This window comes from Lissotriton vulgaris, chromosome 9 (assembly GCF_964263255.1).
Source record: "Lissotriton vulgaris chromosome 9, aLisVul1.2, whole genome shotgun sequence".
Classification (NCBI taxonomy): domain Eukaryota; kingdom Metazoa; phylum Chordata; class Amphibia; order Caudata; family Salamandridae; genus Lissotriton; species Lissotriton vulgaris.
Window position 1 is genome coordinate 965,113,355 of NC_141697.1, and position 21,095 is coordinate 965,134,449.

Here is a 21,095-nt window from a genome sequence, read left to right on the forward strand (position 1 = left end):
GCATAACAGGTCATGTGACTTGTTAATAAAACTTTTCATTGGTTCATTTTACTTTTGTTAATTTAATGATGAAAAGCTTGGTCATATGACCTAAAAATTACGCTTTTTATTGTTTTCGAACATTATTTTTTTTTAAACATATGTTATAATATTTCAGGCTAATGTACTTTCCCGGAAAATTTACAACTGTCTTGCAAGTAAAATATATTCCTTTTTCGAGAAAAAGGGCGTTTCTTCCTTCCATGACGGAGCCGTTGAGTAAAAGAGATTCGGCCTGCTGTCTTAGTCGCCGATACGCCTGATTATCAGATTCTTATCGATCACTTTATGTTGCAGACATGAAAAACACAACTGCCCTTGACCATTTATCTTTACTGCGTTCCTACATATTATACCTTTTATCCGTCATGTAATTGGACTGCTTTATTTCACTTGCCTTTTACTGATTCGAAAACAGTGACTAAAAGTAAAAACTTTACCAATGTAAATACTACTACCGTGTTTTGTTTTAAAAACCTTTATTGTGAAAATGTCAGTATACAAATACGGGCCTATAACCACGTGGGCCGGCCACGGAGCAAACTGAAATCGTATATGATGAGGAGACATTTACACTGTAGAGGAACGTAACGAGCGGGCCATTAGGTTGCAAGAACAAAGGTGTCTAACAGTTGCGGAATCGGTGGACGTACATTTTGTAATTAAAATAAGACAGGGCCACTTACAATAACATTTTCTAGATATACATTTGCGGGCAAGGAGTTACGAGTCCCATTTATACCGGCGCCATTTTGGGCGAGGCCGGGCAGGTCCAAGATATATTCAAAATGTCTCCACCAACCATCGGCCAGACCAGAACCCCTTTCGGCCCTTTATGCTACAAGATGGTGTCTTCCATTCAGAAAATATTGTTGGCAGCATTTTGAAAGGAAACAGAAACAGCCGTTCTCCTAGTGAGTTTCACATTGTTACATTTAGGAAGAATGTTGAAGAGTAGTATGTGGAAAATCTGAAGCCATTTTTCTACAAACTCTCAATCAGACTTGGATGGAAAAAAAAATCCTGAAGAATGTACAAACTGAAAACCAATTTTTGTCTGTATAGCATCAACAGCAACGCTTGAGTCAGCTTTGTGTCAAGCCGCCATTTTCATTCAATCAATAGCGTCCCCCTGCACACATTCAGGGACCTGGTCGTGTCTTCAGATGAAACGGATTGTAGGAAAAGAAGCAGAAAGGAAAAGGAAAAAAGTTCCGCCGGACCTCGGGAGCCGGCCGCCTATGTCATGTGCGACCTTTGGCCACACCAGGGCAATAGTGAAGCTGCAGCAGGTGCAAATAAGCTTCAGACAGTCTTACAAGCACTGCTCAGAACTCTCAACTGAGGCACTCAACATCCAGGACTTGCCATTCGGATCTTGGCGCCTTGTGCTGGTTCCGACCTATTCACACATCGGTCCACTACTGACATCACCTCATAAGCCAACGGGGCACCCCACGCCGACTTTCGGCGCAGCATTGTAGGATGGCCACACCAGTGCGGCAACTTGCTGGACACAACCTCGGGGCCATCCGGATCTCGGCGCGTTCGACTCACTGTACCGCAAGAGTGACCGCAACTCAGCTGGACACGCCGTCTTTCGGCGCAGCATTGTAGGATGGCCACACCAGTGCAGCAATTTGCTGGACACCACCTCGGTGCCATCCGGATCTCGGCGCGTTCGAGTCACTGTACCGCAACAGTGACCGCAACTCAGCTGGACACGCCGTCTTTCGGCGCAGCATTGTAGGATGGCCACACCAGTGCGGCAATTTGCTGGACACCACCTCGGTGCCATCCGGATCTCGGCGCGTTCGAGTCACTGTACCGCAAGAGTGACCGCAACTCAGCTGGACACGCCGTCTTTCGGCGCAGCATTGTAGGATGGCCACACCAGTGCGGCAATTTGCTGGACACCACCTCGGTGCCATCCGGATCTCGACGCGTTGTGCTGCCTTCGGCCTATTCGCACATCGGTCCGCTACTGACGCCGCCTCACGTGCCAACGGATTTTCGACGCTTTTTGTAGCCCTATGCCGCATAACAGGTCATGTGACTTGTTTATAAAACTTTTCATTGGTTCATTTTACTTTTGGTTTCCTAAAGATGGAAGGCTTGGTCATATGACCTAAAAATAACACTTTTCATTGGTTTAGAACATTTTTTTTTCCCAAACGATGAAAGCCCCACCTTGTTTCTGGATCATTCAGACTGAAGCTGGCGTCAGCATGAGAGCACCACCATCTCGTGGCTCCGTCGTGGTCATTCCGCGAGCAATCATGGCAGCCGCTCCCCACCGGAAGCCTGCGGGAGTCGGGGGCCCCCAAGACTTTTGTAGAATCTTCACGGCTGAGGGGACGCTTTTCTAGAATGGAGCCCAAGCCCTAGCAGGCAAGCGTCCGAGTTTGAAGGTGTCCCAGGGCCATTTCAGTGGACCAGGCCCAAAACCGAAGAACCGTCCGCCATTTTAAGAGTCATGTTGCAGCCGCCTATCGCTGCACTGCAAGAGTGGGAGCAACTCAACAATATGGTGAGCGAGACGCTGTAGCCGCAAGAGCGGGCGCAACTCAGCTGGATGGCCGCCACCTGGGGAGGCCCGTTCACGCCACCTCCCCCACGCCCCCCCCCGGGCCGCCGCACGCCAATTTTCGGAGCAGCATTGTAGGATACCAAAACCAGTGCGGCAGTTTACTGGACATCACCTGGGTGCCATCAACATCTCAGCGCGTTCTGCTGCCTTGGGACTATTCGCACAACAGACCGCTACTGACGAGGCCTCCCCCCGCACCACCCGGGACGCCCCACGCCAATTTTCGGAGCAGCATTGTAGGATCCCAAAACCAGTGCGGCACCCAGGCGACATCACCTGGGTGCCGTCCAGAACTCTGCACGTTGTGCTGCCTTGGGACTATTCGCACAAAAGACAGCTTCTGACCATTGTTGCTTTTTTGGGTGAAAAATGTTTAAATGTTTTTACAGTTTTTGTTCCGTTCATTATAGTTAAAAGTTAATAAAGTTTTATAATCTTACTTTGTTGGAGTGTTATCTATTTTTTTTTAAACGGGTGAATGGGGCCTTGAATCGGGTTATTGTCATGTGTGGGCTTTGGAAGTGTGCTGCTGCAGGATCGGACATTTCAAACTCAAATGCACGTTCTTTTTCTTACCTTTCCGAAGCATGGAGCGCAATAGCAGGCAGAGAAAGGGTGATGCACGTGTTGAACACTACCTGACCTGGCAAGTTGCTGGCAGTGCCCCCTGCCCGCTCCTGAAAGAGGGCACACACACACCGCCGCCCCGAGTACTTCACAAATCTTTAAAAGACCATGCGCTTGTTCATGAGGCTTAAATGGTTTATCACCTCTTCTAGAACCCCTGCATCGACCCTCTGACGTTTCCAGGAAAAATTACCATGTAACACAATACCAAGCCCTGTCAGCTGAAACCCCCAAGGAATCGTGGGGCATATTATCAAGGGGGTTTATCTCCGCTTTTTTGGCTTTAAAAGCCATGAAAGCGGAGATAAAATTATCTCCCTATTACCAAGCTGTCGCTAACACCAGTTAGTGACAGCTAAAAGGAGATAGCGACCATTTTGGGCCCCGCTTTGCATGTCAGTGATACTTATCACTAATGACATGCAAAGTGGCGTGCCAAGATGTTAGCGACTGGAAACAGTCCCTAACATCGCTATCTCCTATTACCAACTTTTGGAGATATTCGCGCTAAGCGCGAGTATCTCCAAAATCTAACACCTGCCCTGAGCAGTTCTTAGCCATGTTATCCAATGGGAGGTGGATAACATGGCTAAGAGCATTTGCTCGATAATACATGAATATCGCTGACTTTTCTGCGATAATAGCAAGGTTTATCTGCGATAAAAATCGCCGATGTGCGGCGATAATTTTTGTCTCTAAACAAATTAGACACAAAAATTATTGCTAGTTGTTCGTAATATGCCCCCGGGTTTTTGCTTGCAGAAATCGGGAGGCGGGAGACTAGCACTGAAATCAGTAGTCTCACGCCTGAATCGGGAGGGTTGGCATGTCTGAATTCTCTACAGCTGGGGCCATAAACTACATCCGCAGGGGTAGGTGATAGCCTGGGACCAACCTGGCATCTAAAATGGCTGCCGTGCACGACAAAATTGTGGCATTGGAAAAAAGGCAAGATGGCGCAGCCGCTGGAAGAGATGTATCAACATATATGAGCCTCCTCAGCCACCCTCAGGAAACATAGGGGATTAGGATACGTCTCCTGCACCCCCTTATACCTAGTAATTTAATTAACGAAGCACAAAATGGCGAATTCCCGTTTCGCTACCAGTTTGCGGCCCAGTTCGCGGCCCGTGAAGCGCTTCTACCGTGAAAAATCATTTTTTTTTTATTTTCCCCACGGGACCCTTTAATAACCCCAACAACATTCCTAGGGGGTCAAGAGGGGGATACCTTGCCCCCTTTCATTAAATTCCCCCTTCGTTTTTCACCTCTTCTTCTCTCTCGATCCTACCGAGAGACAAGATGGCGGCCGCTCCGGACTGTCACGCAGCAAAAAAAAAAAAAGCTCACGCACAGCCGCTGGAAGAGATGTATGAAATGAAATGAAATGAAATGAAAACATGAAATGAAAACAATATTTAATAGAGCGCACTGCTGCCAAGCGGCTTCCTGGCGCTGGGGGACCTGGGTCAGAACTCACGGAGGGGGACACCGGGGACCTGAGAAGGGAAAGCCAAAGAAAAAAGAAAAGTTTTTAAGGCTTTACGGAAGTGGCTGAAAATAGGAATGGAGCGAAGATGAAGTGGGAGACTATTCCAGAACTGGGGGGCCAAGACGGAAAGACGAGTGCCCCCGGATCTGGATTTGCGGAAGCGGGGAATGTGAAGAAGGGAGAGAGAGGAAGAGCGGAGAGTGCGACTGGGAACATAGGAAGAAATGAGGGAAGTGATGTAGACAGGGGCAGAGCGGGAGTGGGCGCGAAAGGCAAAGCAAGCAAGTTTGAAAAGGGATCTGAAGCGGATGGGGAGCCAGTGAAGGGATTTCAGAGCCGGGGTAATGTGAGAGGATTTGGGGAGGGAGAGAATGAGACGGGCTGCCTGGTTTTGAATGGCCTGTAAACGTCGGGATTCGTGTGAGGGGATACCCACGTACAGGCCATTGCCATAGTCGAGGCGTGAGATGACTAAAGCCAAGACTATGGTTTTAAGCGCGTCGATGGTGAAAAAGCGAGATATTTTCCGAATAAGACGGAGGGAGAGGAAACATGAAGACACAACAGAGCTGATCTGGCTGTGCATGGTTAAGTCAGAGCTGACTTTAATGCCAAGGGTGCGAACAGAGGGAGAAGGCGTGGGGGGGGGGCCAAAGGAGGGGGGCCAATGTGCAAGGGACCAAGGGTTAGAAGGACCACCCGTGAGGACAAGTTCCGTCTTATCGGGGTTGAGCTTAAGATGGTTGGCGCTCATCCACTCCGAGATAAAGATAAGGGTGGAACTGAACTTGGGAATAGAATCAGGAGAGGAAGATAGATCAAAGACAAGCTGGAGGTCATCTGCGTAATTATATACAGAGACCCCCAGCTTGAGAAGAGAAGAAACAAGGGGACAGATATACAGATTAAAGAGGAGAGGGGAAAGAGAAGAGCCCTGAGGGACACCACAAGTGACCGAACAGGAAGGGGCAGAGAAACCAGAGAGATGAACAGCCTGATGCCTATCCTGAAGAAAGGATGCTAGCCAGGAGAGGGCCGCGCCCCGAATGCCCGCTGCGCAGACGCGGTCGAGAAGAATGGAATGGTCGACCGTGTCAAACGCAGCGGACAAGTCGAGAAGCACCAAGGCTTGGGGAAGGTTAACATCTGCCTTGCCCTTGAGTTCGTCCAAGACCGCTAGAACCACCGCTTCTGTAGAATGGCCAGGGCGGAAGCCCGCCTGGTGGGAAGCTAAAAGGCCATTGTCCTCGATGTATGAGGAGAGGCAGGAGGTGACGTGGGTCTCTAGGATCTTACCCAGGTAGGGAAGAAGGGAAATGGGACGGAAATTAGCGGGGAGGGAAGGATCTAGACCAGGTTTTTTTAGAATAGGGAGGACAACAGCAGATTTGAAGGAAGAGGGGACAGCACCGGAGGCCAGTGAGGAGTTGAGAAAAGAGAGGGGAGGACCAGGACAATTAGTGAAGAGGATTTTGAGGATCCGTGCAGGAACACCGTCCAAAGGAGAGCCAGATTTAACTTTAGACAGGTAGTTGTGAAACAAGTCAAGGGAGATAGGGGGGAAAGTGTCGAGGGAAGAGGAAGGGGGAGTGGCAGGGCTGGTGAGGGTAGGCTGAGGCACAGTAGGAATGTCAGCTTTAATTTTCGCAATCTTGTCGATAAAAAAGTTATTAAGTGACAGACAGAGGGGTTGGGAGGGAACCAGGCTGGGGGTGGAGCGATCAGAAGTGGCAAGATTGCGAACCAAAGAGAAGATTTCACGAGGTTTATTCACGGAGAGCGATACTCTCTCCGTGAAGTAAGAGGTTTTGGCATTAAGGACTGCTTTTTTGTAGTTGGTAAGGAGTTGTCTGTACTGAACTCGCAGAGGAGGGGAATACTGACGTCTCCAAAGGCGTTCCGCCCGCCTGAGATCAAGTTTTAGTGCCTTGAGCTCAGTGGAGAACCATTTGTGCGCGTCGTATGGGCGAACCGCTTTGATCTTTTTAAGTGGGGCCACACGGTCACACGAAGCAGCAAGCCATGTACTTATGGCTTTGGCCTGAGATTCAAGGGGGAGACAAGTAAGATCAGGAGCAGAGGATACCAAAGAGAGTGAAAGGGAATCAAGATCGGTTTGGTTCCAGTTGCGGGCTAGAAGGTTTTTAGGGGGAGAGGGTTTGACAACCATACCTAAGTGAACAGAAAAAGAGATAATAGAGTGATCAGACCAGACACAAGGAGAAATGGAGGGAGGTAAAGCAAGGGGACAAGACGACCAGATTTGGTCAAGTATATGACCATGCACGTGGGTCGGGGCTGTGACATAAGAGGTGAGGTTCAGACATTGAAGAGTGACAGAGAAGTCTTTTGAAGAAAGGTCTTCCTTAGGGTCTCCTGGCCAGAAGTTAAAGTCACCAAGAAGGAGCAAAGAGGAGTTGTTGACCACAAGGGTGGCCAGCAACTCCTGGATGGAGGCTACAAAGGAAGGCATCGATTGAGGGGGGCGATAGACAAGAACCACAGTGAGGGGGGAAGGAAGGTTGAGGGAACGGGCCACCAGGTAGTCCACGTTAGGAATGGGGGGGTGAGGAAGGAGCTGAAATTTAAATGGCGACCGGACAATCATCGCCACCCCCCCGCCAGCCTTGCCATCCGGGCGGTCAGCTCGGAGAGCATAGTAGGTGTCAGGGAGGATGGCTAGCAGATCAGGGAGAGAATCGGAAGTGAACCAGGTTTCGGTCAGAAATAAAAAGTCTGGAAAATCAGTGGTTAAAAGATTAAAAAGCGCTGTCTGGTGTTTAACTGCGGACCGGGTGTTGAGTAGGTAGGCAGAGGCAACCGTAGGGGCCAGAGGGGAACGAGTAACCGGAGGGGAAATAGGGGGGAGAGGAAGGGAATCAGAAGAAACAAGAGTCGGGCGAAGTAAAGGAGAAGAGAGAATACCAAGTGATTGTAGGTGATGAAGGGGGAGAGGGGCAGGAGAGGGAAAGGCAGATAGTGCAGTAAGTTGGGCAGCAGTGTAAACCAGGCGAGAGGCAGAGTGGGTGGCCCCTGGTCCCGGCCCGTCGCGGACGGGCGCAGACGGGCTTAACTTAGGCGCAACTTCGGCGCGCCTTCGTCGCGCCCGCTGCGCCCGCCCGCTGCGCCGCCGGAAGACAGGAACAGTTATGTGGGGACGACACATGGAGAGGGAGGGTCAAGGGGGCGTGGCAGGGGGGAGGAGCCAAAAGCGCTGCAGCGCCGAGGACAGACCCGCCCAAGATGGTGGAGCCGCCCGTCCCCTCCGAGAGTCAGGCGAGGAGGGGGCGATCAGCGGCGGCGGTCTGGTCTCTGGTCGCGTGCAGGGAAGGGGCAGCCAGGAAGGATCCAAGCGCCGGGATCGAGGCGCAGTGCAGGTGAGTGAGCAAGTGATTTAAAAAAGCAAAGCAAAGTTGCTTAGAAAGTCTCGTTGCTCCCGGAGTCGCCTCGGGAGATCGCAGCAGGTCGGAGAGCCCAGGTGAGTGAGCTCCTTAAGAGCTAAGCCAGGGGGGAGGAGCCAAAAGCGCTGCAGCGCCGAGGACAGACCAGCCCAAGATGGTGGAGCCGCCCGTCCCCTCCGAGAGTCAGGCGAGGAGGGGGCGATCAGCGGCGGCGGTCTGGTCTCTGGTCGCGTGCAGGGAAGGGGCAGCCAGGAAGGATCCAAGCGCCGGGATCGAGGCGCAGTGCAGGTGAGTGAGCAAGTGATTTAAAAAAGCAAAGCAAAGTTGCTTAGAAAGTCTCGTTGCTCCCGGAGTCGCCTCGGGAGATCGCAGCAGGTCGGAGAGCCCAGGTGAGTGAGCTCCTTAAGAGCTAAGCCAGGGGGGAGGAGCCAAAAGCGCTGCAGCGCCGAGGACAGACCCGCCCAAGATGGTGGAGCCGCCCGTCCCCTCCGAGAGTCAGGCGAGGAGGGGGCGATCAGCGGCGGCGGTCTGGTCTTTGGTCGCGTGCAGGGAAGGGGCAGCCAGGAAGGATCCAAGCGCCGGGATCGAGGCGCAGTGCAGGTGAGTGAGCAAGTGATTTAAAAAAGCAAAGCAAAGTTGCTTAGAAAGTCTCGTTGCTCCCGGAGTCGCCTCGGGAGATCGCAGCAGGTCATATATGAGCCTCCTCAGCCACCCTCAGGAAACATAGGGGATTAGGATACGTCTCCCGCACCCCCTTATACCTAGTAATTTAATTAACGAAGCACAAAATGGCGAATTCCCGTTTCGCTACCAGTTTGCGGCCCAGTTCGCGGCCCGTGAAGCGCTTCTACCGTGAAAAATCATTTTTTTTTTATTTTCCCCACGGGACCCTTTAATAACCCCAACAACATTCCTAGGGGGTCAAGAGGGGGATACCTTGCCCCCTTTCATTAAATTCCCCCTTCGTTTTTCACCTCTTCTTCTCTCTCGATCCTACCGAGAGACAAGATGGCGGCCGCTCCGGACTGTTTAGAATGTTGACAGACACCGGAGAGCCAATCAGCTTTCTGCACGCAAAGTTCCGTTTCGCGAAAAGTAAGCGAACCGGAGCGCAGCCTGGAGCGCTGTTACAGATATATATCTTGTTTTAAACGTTAATTTCTCAAAAACTACTGGAGCACATATATTGAGACCTAGCAAAGGCACATCGGGCTAACAGTCCCTACAATTTTGCCAAGTTTCGTGGAAATCCATTCAGCCGTTCGGGCTAAAAGTGAGTCCAACCGCCCTATGGAAATTAACATGGGAAAAACGCGTTTTGGGACCCCCCTTTTTTCTCGGCCCCCCCTTGACAAACCCCCCCAAATTTCCAGGAGCTGCTCAGAAACAAAATGTGCCATTTTCCTGAAAATTTCAGCCAATTCCGTCCACAAACGCCAAAGTTATTAGGCATAGAATTTTCAAAAGTTCCATAGAGAAAAAATCCTAACTATATATACCTACTGGCTATCGCCAGTAAGTAATATATCTATATATATATATATATATATATATATATATATATATATGTATATATATATATATATATATATATATATATATATATATATATATATATATATATATATATATATATATATAGATATATTACCTACTGGCGGTCGCCAGTAGGTAGTTATAGTTAGGATTATTTTCAATGCAATTCTCAACATTCTTTTGGGAATAACTTTGGCACCGGCTGAGGAATCTGCCTGAAAATTTCCTCACATTTGCCTCGCGGCACTCCGGTCCTTCCCTGAAAGTTTGGAGGGGATTCGTCAAGCGGGGGCCGAGATAAAAGGGGGGTCCCAAAACGTGTTTTCCCCATGTTAATTTGCATAGGGCGGTCAACCTCACTTTTAGCCCGAACGGCTGAATGGATTTCCACCAAACTTGGCAAAATTGTAGGGACTGGTAGCCCGATGTGCCTTTGCTATGTCTCAAGATATGTGCTCCAGTGGTTTTTGAGTAATTTAGGTTCAAAAAATATATAAATCTATGGCCGCGCCCCGGTACGCGCACCGGGGAGCGCACCGGGCGCGCTACGCGACTTGCGCGTGAAAAGCTGATTGGCTCTCGGGTGTCTGTAAACATTCGAAACAGTCCGGAGCGGCCGCCATCTTGTGTCTCGGTAAGATCAAGACACAAGAGGTGGCAAAAACAAAGGGGGAAATCACCATAAGGCGGCAGAGTAGACCCCCCTGACCCCCTAGGTTTGATGTGGGGGCTATAAAAGGGCTCTGCAGGAGAAAAAATAAAAACAATTTTTTTTCTGATTTTCGCGGGGGGAGCGCCCGGTACGCGCACTGGGGAGCGGACCTGGGGGATGTAGCATGGGGAAACCCCAGTTTATTCACTGCGTCACCTCTACGACCCTTTCTTGCGTCAATACGCCACTTTTGCATACATTATACCTGACGTAGGTATAATGTGGCGCAGGGGTTTACAAAGTGAATCAACTACCAAGATGCGTCATTTTGTAAATATAACTGAATAAGGTGCATGTTTTACGCTACTGATGCGTCACAAAAAGTGACGTACCGGTGGTGTAAAAGTACAAAGTGACACATCTAGGTAGATGCGTCACTTTGTAAATATGACTCAATAAGGTGCATTTTTAACAGCAATGGTGCGTCACAAAAAGTGACGTGCCGGTGGCGTAAAAGTGACGCATGGCCTCATAAATGAGGCCTTCAGTCTTCTACTTATGCGTCATATTAAATATATGACGTATTATGTCGCAAGTACTTACAGATACGTCAGTATTTCAGATGTATCTGTAAGCACAAAAGTGATGCATTGCTGGAGTGTGTCACAAAAATGATGCAACTCCAGCAATGCATCCTTTCACATGGGGCCAGGCCCATGTGAAAGGGCCTGCATCAGTCTTACGCCTGCTGTGAAACAGGCGCAAGATTTGGACGCAACAGCGTCATAAAAGTGACGCAGTGATATCTCATAGATTTCACTGCGTCACCTCTACAACCCTTTCTTGCGTCAATACGTCCCTTTTGCATACATTACACCTGACGTAGGTATAATGTGGCACATGGGTTTACAAAGTGAAGCATCTACCTAGATGCGTCACTTTGTAAATATGACTCAATAAGGTGCATTTTTTACAGCACTCGTGCGTCAAAAAAAGTGATGTACCGGTGGCGTAAAAGTGACTCATGGCCTCATAAATGAGGCCTTCAGTCTTCTACTCATGCATCATATTAAATATATGAAGCATTATGTCGCAAGTACTTACAGATACGTCAGTATTTCAGATGTATCTGTAAGCGCAAAAGTGATGCATTGCTGGAGTGCGTCACAAAAATGATGCAACTCCAGCAATGCATCTTTTCTTACCCTTCCACACCCCTGTTCCTTTTCTACATTTTCTTTGAATATCTACATTCCCCATGTTCACTCTCCTCATCTGTAAGCGCAAAAGTGATGCATTGCTGGAGTGCGTTACAAAAATGATGCAATTCCAGCAATGCATCCTTTCACATGGGGCCAGGCCCATGTGAAAGGGCCTGCATCAGTCTTACGCCTGATGTGAAACAGGCGCAAGATTTGGCGCAACAGCGTCATAAAAGTGACGCAGAGATATCTCATAGATTTCACTGCGTCACCTCTACGACCCTTTCTTGCATCAATACATCCCTTTTGCATACATTACACCTGACGTAGGTATAATGTGGCGCAGGGGTTTACAAAGTGACGCATCTACCTAGATGCATCACTTTGTAAATATGACTCAATAAGGTGCATTTTTAACAGCACTGGTGCGTCACAAAAAGTGACGTACCGGTGGCGTAAAAGTGAAGTGTTCTACTCATGCGTCATATTAAATATATGACGTACTATGTCGCAAGTACTTACAGATACGTCAGTATTTCAGATGTATCTGTAAGCGCAAAAGTGATGCATTGCTGGAGTGCGTCACAAAAATGATGCAACTCCAGCAATGCATCTTTTCTTACCCTTCTACACCCCTGTTCCTTTTCTACATTTTCTTTGAATATCTGCATTCCCCATGTTCACTCTCCTTCTCCTTACTTTCCTTCCCAGCACTCACCTTCTTTCAGTCCCCCTACTTCACTTCCTTTCTTCTCTCATATCTTTCTGTTCTTTCTTACTCATTTTCCTTTCCTTTATCAATGCACTCCACTTCACTTACTCTTTTTCATTTTTTTAAGAATATAGCTCTTTGATGAGAATTGGAGGTAGTTCTGAAAAGAACTTTTTTTTTCTTCTTTTTTCTTTTTTTAGAACAAAAACAAAAACAGGGAATGGAAACTGCTCAACAGGAGCAAAAAAAAAATAAATTAGGGCTGGGAACGGCAGCGATGGTTCTCCAATGATCGAACCATGAGCAGAACACTTTGCTCCCTAAAGCAAAGTAGCTGATCACAGTATCTGCATTTAAGGACGCCTTTGTTAAATGCAGGCTGAATGTTCGGAACCAGCTCTTGTGATATTCCCCTCACCGATTTTGTTGGTCCTCCGGTTGATGTAGAGACCCCATCACTGGGAACCTTTTGTGCCAGAGCCCTGACACTTTCCCGGGCAAAATTCTGGTGGTGCCTCCTCTCCACATGGAGAATCTTTGTGGAGTTCCCAAAAGAATATTTTTTAGTGGGGTCACCCCGTGACAGGACTGTGTGACAGATCCTGCACTCCACTTTTGGAGCATTTACTTTCTTCTGGTCATCAGGTATGGAAAAAAACTTCCAGATGAAATGTTCTTTCACCTTCGGCTGAGGAGGCTCTTCATCAAGGAATTCATTGGAGTCATCTTCACTGCTGGATGATCTGGCAGCCATGATAATCCAAGATATCCAACAAAGAACCGAGAGCAAAAAAGCAGGTCTTTTAGTCACAAAAGTGAAAGAAGAAGTGAAGGAAATGGGTGGGGATTTCATTCTTTGTAAACAAATCTGTTAGCAACCAATGAAAAGTGTTATTTTAAGGTGACATGACTTGACACGCTTACGCTGCGCGCACCGAAGTACTTCCGGGGGCGCTAACGCAGCGCGAACGTAGGCACTTCCGGGGGCGCATACGCGGCGCGAACGAAGGCGCGCCTAAGTGACGTTTTGATAGTTTCACGGAAATGCAAAATCATTTTCATTTCGTTATTCAAAAAAACTGCTTTTATATGTATGGTAGTAAATGTCTTGCGTTATTATTTACTTTTCATTCATATTTTTTTCAAGAACGCAAGTAGCGCTCTGGGTGCGCTTTCTGGAGAGCTTACCGGTGCGCGCACCCAGAGCGCCCCAGGAAAAAATTATTTAAAAAAAACAAATTAAAATATTAATATAAAAAATAAAAAATAATAATTAATACTTACACAAAACAGCAAATTTATAAAAAAATCGTAGGTTAGAAACTCGATATAGAAAGGAATTAGCTTTTAAAAAACCTTTGAAATTCACTGAAAAAAACATAGGTTTCACACCAGTTATAGTTAGGAATTAGCATTTATAAAAACCTATTAAATTCACTGAAAAAACCATAGGTTTCACCCCAGTTCTAGTTAGCTGGAAATTTTACTCACATAAAACCATTGAAATTCCCACGTTATAGTTAGTTGGACTCACTATAACTTGCGCGCCTGCAATGCACTGCTGATGACGTCACATATTACATCACTCATGACATGGTCAGTGACATCACTCACGCACGGCCCACAACGTGCAATGCAATTCGAGATATACAACTTGCAATAACTACAAGTTCCAGCATGCCCCTGGTTGCAAAAGGGGTGTGCATCCGTATAAATATAGAAATGGAAATGGGACTACTCACAATTACTACCGTGAACAGGAACTACGGTTCGAAACGCGTAGGAGTGTTGTGTCACGTTTTGAATAAAACAACTGCGTGAAATCCAAGAAGTGTGCAGCGACTTCATTTCCTTGTATTGAGTTAATATTGAGACACTGTCCTGGTCTCAACGCTGGCACCCACTGGACTGTGCTCCCGCTGCGACAGGACAATTTGTTCATTCATATATGTATATTATATATATATATATATATAGACATATATATATATATATATATATATATATATATATACATATATATATGCAAAAACAGTCTTTCTCATTACAAGTAGACAAGGGGACATCACGGGATTAAAAGGTTCCATTTATTTGCGGGATGTGGCATAACGCATTTCGGCTTTCGCCTTCGTCAGATGCAGAACCTCCCAAATGCTGCTGACGCTGGAATCCTAAGTGTCTTTTGTACTGGCACATCTGAAGTAGAATGTTTGCACACCTGACCGTCGTTCAACAGGATTCTCATTGGTGGTTGAAGATGGAAGGACTGCAACTCCCAGAATGCAGTTTGTGCAGGTAGCGATTTCGCGGTGAGTAATCCTGTGAGCCCGCTTCTTGCAGTGCATCTAGTTAGAGTGCTTGCTTTAAACGTCGTCAGTTTGAGGATTTGCAGCGTTTTGTTTAAGCAAGGAATATATATATATATATATATATATACACATACGGGACACATGTTTTGGGTACACAACAAAGGATTTATTTAGCATAAATGAAGCGATTTCCTGCAGTCCGTGAAACGCTTGGGCAGACGCGTTTCTGGAAGGAATGGCCGTCATCAGTGCCGGTCCCACAGGCTGATAGATTCTCATGGGTTTCAGAGACCACTCCCTTAGAAGTAGTCTCTCGACTCCTCCTCCCACAGGCAGGTGTGTGGATTGCGCTTAGGATCCCAGGTCCACTGCATGATGGTAGTTGGAGTCCTCACGTGGTTCCTCATACAGTGATGTGGAACACTGAACAATTATATTGTCCCCAAATTCTTGGTGCTGGGCTGCACTCCACCACAGGAGTCCTGGATATGAGGGTTCCGCTAATACCTTTGTTTGTACCCTTATCAGGCAGCGCAATGCCGCCTCCTCTCTCCCCTCGGGTTAATAATCTCCAAATGGAAATACCTCTGCTTGGAGGGGCGCTGCGATGTACTCCACCAAAAGTTGCTGATTTCACGGTGCTCCAGACCGAGAGAGCATACCCCCTGCCGGTATCAGTGGAAACCGGCTACACAACACCACCAACTGCTGACCGTAATGGAAAGTCAGTGGGACACATGCTCCGGGTACACAAAAAAGGATATATTAAGCATAAATGAAGCGCTTTCCTGCAGTCCGTGAAACACTTTGGTAGACGCGTTTCTGGCCGGCATGGCCGTCATCAGTGCCGGTCCCGCAGGCTGATAGATTCTCGTCGGTTTCAGAGACCACTCCCTTAGAAGTAGTCTCTCGACTCCTCTTCCCAGAGGCAGGTGTGTGGATTGCGCCTAGGATCCCAGGTCCACTGCATGATGGTAGTTGCAGTCCTCACGTGGTTCCTAATACAGTGATGTGGAACACTGAACAATATTAATGTCCCAAAATTCTTGGCACTGGGCTGCACTCCACCACAGGAATCCTGGATATGATGGTCCCGCTATTACCTTTGTTTGTACCCTTATTAGGCAGCAAAATGCTGCCTCCTCTCTCCATATTCTACATTTCTACAACATATTTGTGCTTTTCAAAATGGTGACCATGCATATGCCATTGCGAAACATATGGCCAGCCATGACACCAAAACTTGGCTGGATACAAAATACTTTGGACTGGCAAACATCCAACAGCTGAAAGAGGGGGGAATCGAATACAAAAATTGAGACGACTTGAATCAAAGTTAATCATAAGATTCCGAACCAAACAGCCGGCAGGCTTGAACGGAGATGAAGAACTCTATGTTCATTTATGACATTGGACAATTTGCTAATTAAAAATGCGTTAATATCTGCATCATAAGACAATGGTCACTCTGAATACTAATAGGGTTGTCGGTGATTGACTGTTTCAAATGATAGACCCAACCTGTTAGAAATGTGAACCAACAGGAACAATCTTAAATTACACAATGTGGGCGGTGACACACAGCGGGGACGTAGGGCACTCAGCCCTTAATTGTTGTATGACATCGTAGTCCAAAGTTACACACTAGGATTAACGATCAGGTACAATGATTTGTGATCAATTTCGCTTGTGCTTGTCACGATTGCGAAAAGAAAGCGGAAGTGTCCTATAATTTAAGGCACGCTTTCAGTGTTGTAACAATATAAACACCCCGCTGACACACATAGCCCACAACGTGCAATGCAATTCGAGATATAAAACTTGCAATAACTACAAGTTCCAGCATGCCCCTGGTTGCAAAAGGGGTGTGCATCCGTATAAATATAGAAATGGAAATGGGACTACTCACAATTACTACCGTGAACAGGAACTACGGTTCGAAACGCGTAGGAGTGTTGTGTCACGTTTTGAATAAAACAACTGCGTGAAATCCAAGAAGTATGCAGCGACTTCATTTCCTTGTATTGAATATATATATATATATATAATATATATATATATATATATTCACTGAAAAAACCATAGGTTTTACACACGTTATAGTTAGGAAGTAGCATTTGAAAAACCTATGAAATTCACTGAAAAAACCATAGGTTTTACACACGTTATAGTTAGGAAGTAGCATTTGAAAAACCTATGAAATTCACTGAAAAAACCATAGGTTTGACACCAGTTATAGTTAGCTGGAAATTTTACTGACATAAAACCAATGAAATTCCACGTTATAGTTAGTTGGACTCACTATAACTTGCGCGTGTAATGCACTGCTGATGACATCACATATTACATCACTCATGACATCACTGACGACACCATCCAGTGAATGTGTGTCTTTTTAAAAAATAAATATGTTTTATATATGTATATGTAGAGGTCGATGGAAAAATAAATGTTTAAATAAGTGTCTTAATGGATGTGCAGGACTGTATGGATGGCTGAGTGTGTATATGTGTGTGTTAGTGAGTGAATGCCTGCCTCACTAGTGTGTTTATCAGTAACGACATATGTTTTTTTTTTTTTGTTTTTTTTGGTGTAAAACTTTTATTGATATTCATCATCCACGTTACAACAGTACAATTACACAGTAATCATGACAGGAGATAAGAATAGAATGTCACGTACTTCTACACAGCTATTCAGCCGACAACCCTCCGGTCCGGCAGCACAGGATGAGGATGATATGGCAGACCATCAGGATGTAAATATCGGAGTCATGAAGTTTTACTTTTAAGGTTCATTTTTGTTTTTGTTCCATTTATGAAAAATCAAAACCAAACCAAACATAGTGGCTCAATAGTATTGTATAGACATGAAGCAATATAGAACATAAGATGCTAGTAGAACACACCGACCCCCAACCCCAGGCCTACCCCCTTCACCCCCCCCGCATAGCGTGAGCTGAATTTCCCACTATAAGAGTACATTTCTAGTCCTACCCCGCAGTGACCCACAGGTTAAGCAATCATTCCCTCCTCATCTTCTGAATCCTCGTCTTCATCCTCCTGCAGCGGGTCACACAGGTCCCCTCTCTACCAATTCCAAGCCTCCCACACCTTGTTCCACTTCTTTGGGTTCGCTCTGAGTTTGTAGACAGTTCTTTCAGTTATCATCAATTTGTCCATGTTTTTACACCATAGCGCCAAAGTAGGTAGCTCCGCTACCCCCCATCTCTGCGCCACATCACGCTTCGCCACCATTGTTCCAATTGTAACCCATTGCTGTTGTCTGAGGTTAAGATCAGTGCCCTCCCATATATTCAGGAGACAAAGGCGCGGTTCGGGCGTGAGGGAGGTGTCAAGGGCCTGTGAGATCGTGCGCATGACCTGCTGCCAGTATCTGGCAATGAGAGGGCAGCCCCACAGTGTGTGCAATAATGTGCCATCCTCCCCACATTCCCTAAGACAACGAGGGGAGTCAGCCCTGTGCATTTTGTGTAGGGTGGTCCTCGTATAGTACGTTCTGTGTAGTATTTTTAACTGTATGAGCCTGAACCTGGCCGAAACCCCAGCCTCTCTCGGGGACGCCATCGCAGCATTCCAATCCGTCTCATCCATAGCACCCAACTCATCCTCCCATTTTTCTCGCAGTTTCTGTAGGGGGTCTGGGAGGTTATTTAGCAATTTACGATATGTGAGCGAGGTGGCCCTTGTTTGCATGAAGTCCGTGAGGAGCCGGTCTTCTAGGGGGGAGGAGTCCGGGACTGTAGTTCCCGGTTCCAACACCGCCAGGAGAGCGTGTCTGATTTGGATATATCTGTATGTTTCTGTGGGGCCCAGGGCATATTGTTGTTGAAGTTGCTCGAATGGAACCACCCCTGTGGACGTCCAGAGATCTCCCACCGTAGAGATGCCTATATTGTCCCACTGGGTGAACCCGTTACTGGTCCTTAGGCAGCCCAGTTTTTTGGTATCCCAAAGCGGGGTAAGCTTCGTGATGATTCCCTTCCACTGTAGCTTGGTGAGTGCCCTGTACCATAAGGTAACTGTGTGTTTAGTGGGGCCAATCAGGTCCTTAAGGAGACTTGGGTTATAGAGGGGGGCCAGGAGACTTTGCGTTCCCAGTTGGGCCCTGTCCACCATGTAAGCCGGGTCAGTGTGTGATGCATGGATCCACTGGTTGAGTACCTTGAGTTGGGATGCCCAGTAATAAAGCTGCACATTCGGTAGCGCAATTCCACCATCGTACCAGCCGCGGTTAAGTTTGAGGTGAGCTATTCTCGGGGGACGCTCACCCCAAAGCAGAGTGGTGACAACTGCGGTGATTTTCTGCAAGTAGGAGGGCGGGATCACAGCTGGCGTATTTTCAAAAATGTATAGGAGGCGCGGGAGCGCCATCATTTTAAACAGTGCAACGCGGCCTAAGAGTGTGAGTGGCAGGGACGACCAGTGTCTCACGTCTGCCTTCAGACGGAGGAGGGGGGGCGCCAGGTTCCGGTCGGTAAAGACGGCCGTATCGCTAGTGACATGGATGCCCAAATATTTGAAGGAGACATCGGCCACCATCAACGGACAGTGTTCAGGAAGGACTGGCCGAGGGCCCTTCAAAACATAAAGGACCAATTTCGTCCAGTTGATTGTGTAGCCAGAGGCCGCACCGTGTTTGTCGCAGAGTGCCAATAAAATCGGAACACTCAGTTCGGGGGCTGACACGTACACCAACATATCATCCGCATACAATGATATTCTATCTTCCCAGGTCTCCGTCCATCTGATGCCCTTCAACAGTGGTGTCATTCTGAGAACGATCGCAAGGGGTTCAAGGACCAATGCGAACAGCAACGGGGATAAGGGGCAGCCCTGGCGAGTCCCACGCGCTAAAGAGATTGCTCGGGAGATATGGCCATTGGCCGCCACATGGGCTATTGGGCCTGTGTAGAGTAGTCGGATCCATGATAGAAACTTCGGTCCGAAGCCCATCCGATGCAGAACTGCAAACAGGTACTGCCACTCTACCATATCGAAGGCCATCCTGGCGTCCAGTGACAAGATGGCCGCCGGTTCTGTCAGGGAGTGTGCTCGCGCCAACGCGCCGTGCACTCTACGGAGATTCAATGCCGTACTCCTGTGCGGCATAAAGCCGGACTGGTCTGGGTGGATCAGCTGGGATAGGTGTGGGGTCAATCTATTAGCAATCACCTTCGCCAGGATCTTCGCCTCTGCATTGATGAGCGAGATCGGGCGATATGATGTACAACACTCTGGAGGCTTATCAGGTTTTGGGATAGCTACTATCGTTGCCAAGCGCTGGTCCAAGGGTAGCGTTCCGGTCTCACGGCAGTTCTCGAACATGGCCAACAATGGTGGGCCTAGTGTGTCCGGCATCGTTTGGAACCATTCGATTGGTATCCCATTGGGGCCCAGCGCTCTGCCCGTGTGCAGTGCGCCTATCACCGTACGGAGTTCCTCTACCGTGAGATCCGCTTCTAACTCAGTTTGCGCCTCCGGCGTTAACACCTCCACTTCTACTTCTTGAAGTGCCAGTTCCGCCTTTTCTGCCGTGACCACCACCTCTGGGGTGTACACCCCTTGGAAGTGGTCTGCCAGGAGGTCAACGATCTTAGAAGGGTGCGTGTGATACGTCCCCATTTGGTCCCGTAACTGCAGAATGTGCCTGCCTCCGTCCCGCTTTTTGTCCAGCCAAGCCAGCAATTTGTTGGCTTTGTCGCCCACATCATATACTCTGCATGCTGTCGATTCTATACGCTCTAACACCCTTCGGCGGAGAAGATCGTCATGTTTTTGCTGGCAGAGAGTCAGCGCGTGTCGAGTGGACTCTGACGGTGTGGTCATATGAGTCACATTAGCCTGTTCCAACTGCAGTTCCAGTTCTACCAGTTCTAGTTTTTGTTTGCGTTTATGATCGGTTATGGTCGCAATGGCCTGGCCCCTTAGTACCGTCTTGTATGCTTCCCAGAGAATCGTCGGTGAGGACACCGACCCAGAGTTCTCCTGGAAATAATGTTTAGTGGCAGTTTTGAGGGATTTTCGGATCGGGGGATTCTTTAGATAACCAGGGTAAATGGGATAGAGACGTGTGCGAGCCGTGGCCGAACAGGACAGTGTAGCGATCAAGGGAGAATGGTCTGAAATACCCCGTGGCGCAATCTGTACCTTGTCAAAAGTAAGTTTGCCGCCCCCCAGTGTGAGAAAATAGTCTATGCGTGACAGGCAAGCATGGGTGGAGGAATAGTACGAATAATGACGATCAGTAGGGTGAAGTTGTCTCCAAATGTCTACCAGACCCTGTGCCTCCAAGAAGTCCCTGAATTTCGTTGGGCCAGTAGGGAGGGAGCGAGCCGGGAACCTGTCCATATCAGTATCAGCCAATGCATTGAAGTCTCCACCCACTAACAGATCCCCTTCCGGGAGTTCCAAAAGAAATTTGCCCAAGTCCGGAAGTGCCGATGAATGTAGCGCTGGTGGGATGTACACAGACACCACGTTAATGGGCACGCCCTCCCATTGCCCACACACCG